Source organism: Otolemur garnettii, unplaced genomic scaffold (genome assembly GCF_000181295.1).
Source record: "Otolemur garnettii isolate 467f Iridium unplaced genomic scaffold, OtoGar3 scaffold00014, whole genome shotgun sequence".
NCBI lineage: Eukaryota > Metazoa > Chordata > Mammalia > Primates > Galagidae > Otolemur > Otolemur garnettii.
Window position 1 is genome coordinate 18,294,041 of NW_003852409.1, and position 3,863 is coordinate 18,297,903.

Here is a 3,863-nt window from a genome sequence, read left to right on the forward strand (position 1 = left end):
CAGGGGGTGCCTAAGACCATCGGAAAACACACGTTTTTGAAAAACACATGTTTTTGTGCACATGATGTGGCAATCACAATAATTTTATGATTGGGAGTCACCACAACATGAGGTGACTGTATTAAAGGGTCGCGGCATTAGGAAGGTTGAGAACCACTGCCTTAGAAGCTGGTAGTGCTTGTCAGAGACAATCCATGACTCCCATTCCTCTGCTGACCCTGCACTGGTTTGCACCACAGTTTTGGGGGTGCCCAGTCTGTTTCCTTTAGCCACCTAAATATTTCTGTTATAAAGCAGCTGCGGGTGTTGGGGAAAGAGTCTGGTCTTGGGAGTAAAATAGCTCTGTGTTAGAATTCAGCTTTCCCACGTTAGTAGCTACACCTGTGGCCATTCCCTTTCTCTGAGTCTCACTTGCATCCTCTGTGGGGACACGCATGTCTATCTCATAGTGATGTGGGTGAATGGGATGAAATGAGAAGATAAATATTAAGTTACTAGCACAGTGCCTGGCACATAGAAGGTGCTTAATATGTGGTAGATAATAACAACAGAAGCAGAAATTACAACACAGGTCAAATAAGAGAACAGATCAGAAAGGAAACCTTGTATCCAGAAGGGGGCTGTGTGTGTGTGTGTGGGGGGGGGCTCAGGGAGATAAATTTGTGACAATAATAGTGATATAATGAGTAACAAAAGAGTTGGGTTGATTTAGATCCCTTAATGTTCAAAGTGAATGGAGGGCATGTTCTTTTTTTGAGAGGATCAAGATAAACACCTGGAAAGATGAGGTATTTGAGATCGACTTGAACGGTAGGCAATATTCTGAAAAGCAGGTGGAGACAACCCTCGTGAGTGGGTACAAATGGGAGAATACAGAAGTCTGGGCAGATGAAGCATTATGAGAAAATGGCCAGAAAATTGGATCACATGGGGGATTGCAAGAATGAAGAAGATGACAGTAATCACGGCAGCTTTTCTTTGTGGGTGCCTGATGCAGGCAAAAGTGGGGTGGGATGCAGGGAACAGGGAATATGGGGAGGTTATGTTCTAATACATAGGGGAGCGGAAAGGAAGAGACAACATGGAGTTGGAGAAGCCACATTGGGAAGGGTACTAAAGGTCGATGTGAAGAGCTGGGACTAGCCCCGTCAGCAGCGTTGGACATGTGTACGGCTAGGTGCTGACTGCGCACAGCCAGCTGCTGAGGCCAGGCAGAACACTGGCTTTAGTATTCAGTCCTTGGCCCCAAACACCTGGTACAATTATGAACCCTGTCTCCTACAAAAACTAAAAAAAATTAAAAACAATAATCACCAGGACTTTTTTTTTTTTTTTAAATAGGGTTAGTTAGGGCTAATCTTATCAGTTTCCTTCATTTCCTTGGCAGTAGATGTTATCAGTGTGAGATGATTTCTGCCCCCCCCCCCGCCCTTCTCTCTTTTTTCTTTTTAACCAGTAGAGCTGTGGGGTAGCTAACTTTAACCTTTTCGAAGCAGCGTGGAATAAACTAACAGTTATTTTTAGGCACTTCATCACAGGACAAAGACCATTGCTGGATGAAGAAATCAACAATCTTTGAATTTTTTCCTGGTCACAGCTGGAGAATAAACAATTCATTTTTAGATAAAGATAAAACTTCCAAGTGGCTAGAAATATATTTCAGAATTAGCTACTTATGACTTCATTTTTAGCAGCTCACAGAATATATTTATCTTGTTGCCTCAGACACGCACATGAAATATCCTAGGTTTGGGAGGACACGAAGGATTCCTACTGTTTAGAAATGCAGACAAATGTATTTCCACATCATTTTGGCAATGCATGAGGGAGCTTACACTGAATTTTTCTTCTCGCTTACAGGCACAAGAATTTTATTGTGCACAGTCTGTCAAGCATAGAGTTGCTTACATGGGCATTCTTAAATGTTCTAGAAATTCCTCACCCCTCGTCCTTCCCAATACCCATAAATTCCTTTTTGAAATGTGTCAGGAAGAGAGAGGAGCCAGGAAACAACCGTAAGTGAGGACTTCCAAGGACATCTGATCCCCACCGTTGAGTGAGTCCAGAACAACCTGTGTCATAAAAGAATTGAGAAAACTCTAACTGCCAAGCCAAAGACCTTCCAAGTCTAGGTATTTGAATTCCAGAACTGAGAAGCAGTAATCCATTTAGGTGATAAGTTGGCTTACTGGTTCTCAGTTAGGAACTAGGAGATCTAGTGATTATCTCAGAGGACTGACAATTAATTCACTTTAAAATTATTTACTCTTGCATTCAATAGAGATGACTGGAACAAGTATAAAAACAGGCTCACACTGGGATAAGCTGGGGGTGGTAGGGTGTTTCAGAAACCAATGATGGATAGGTCTTGCCCTTAATGAGTTCATAGTTTAGTATTGAAAGCTGATATTTATTGGGAAGAATGAATGATAAATTCTAAAATTGACAACTATCAATTTGATCAAGAAGATATTTGAAAATATCTGCTCTGGAATCAAATACTGTTAGACTCTGGCTCTTGCTCTCGGCCACTTGCTATTAGCTTGAAGCACATGGAACCACTATTTTTTTTCTTAAGTGAAAAATGGTTGGTGGTGGCAACACCATAGGATTCCATCTAGTAGCTGCTTTGAGTGTATAACTTTGCCTCTCTGAGCCTCAGTTTTCTTGTCTGTAAAATGGTAACACTATATCAAGCCCACAGTAAGGTTCTTCCAACTGCAAGTGAGAAGGATCAGATTAATAAGATAACACAGGCAGAATGTTCTGCAGCTAACACTTACAAGGAAGGAGATGTTAGTAACGGGTGTGTATTGGTCTGGTGTGATTACCCGTGTCTTTTGTTTGGAGAAGGCACGTAGCACAAGGCTAGTCTCTGAAGGATGAGATTCCTCAGAGGCTTTGGGGGAGCCCTCTCTTTCCCACTGTTGTTTTATCCATGGAAGTGTATAAATCTTACTGTTCCAGTTTGGCAGGTGACAGGGAAACTCTGAAATTTTTAGGAAAATGTAGAGTCTGTGGCTATAGTCCTGGTTTCCCTCTTAGCCTAACCGTTCTAGTTCAGTAGCAAAAAAGAAAGGGAGTGAGCCTGGGTGGGGCTCTTTTTTGGGAGGTCAGTCCACTGGCCAAGGTTTCTCAGAGGCAGAACTGCTACTGGGATGGCTGTCCATGCTGCTGAGCCAGGGTTTCTCCAGAACAGACTGCCTGTGGTTTAAACTTTCAAGACAATGTTCCTAGCGGGAAACATTTGGCCCAGCTTCTCAATACTTTCCAAAGGCACAGACAGACCTCAGATTACACTGTCAAAATAACCCTTGAGCAGGACTTAGAAGCAACTGTAGATGGTTGACAGGAGCCCAAATCTGAGGCACTCACACACACACCCCATTCTAGTGTGCATGGCAGGCATTGCTAATCAATAATAACAAATTCCTTTGGAGTTCTGCTTCAGAATCATTCTGTATCTATCACTCCAGGAAGCCACATGCAATTAAGTAGAGATAGTATATGACATAAAACATATTGTGACATAAAACATATTTGCTGAAGTGTCTAGTTATAAGAGAATAACTGAACTGGAGCACCCAGAGAAGGTCACCAGCAAATTAGTGGAAAAGCTGATACTAAAACACAGAGATCTTGACTCTTGGTCAATGAATTTGATTGAGGTTCATCTCTTTCTCAATACCACTGGGAAGCCTTCATAAAGAAGTGCATGTGGGGCGGTGCCTGTGGCTCAAAGGAGTAGGGCGCAGGCCCTGTATACCAGAGGTGGCGGGTTCAAACCAGCCCCGGCCAAAAACTGCAAAAAAAAAAAAAAAACAAAATGCTGAATACAAGAAATCTAGGGTGTCTTTACAAAG

At 42.4% G+C, this 3,863-nt stretch overlaps 1 protein-coding gene across 3 annotated transcripts in view; it reads right to left on the bottom strand.

The window, feature by feature from the left end:
• The window catches only part of TNC (tenascin C), a 95,738-nt gene that overhangs the window by 72,672 nt on the left and 19,203 nt on the right, over positions 1 to 3,863 (bottom strand). Inside the window, exon 1 of one of the 3 annotated variants that reach the window (XM_023510498.1) lies at positions 1,484 to 1,494. The exons of the other annotated variants lie outside the window; for them this stretch is intronic. The gene's annotated coding sequence lies outside the window, so the exon portion shown is untranslated. Of the gene's footprint in view, positions 1 to 1,483; positions 1,495 to 3,863 lie in introns of those variants that run through there. 3 annotated transcript variants of the gene reach the window in all.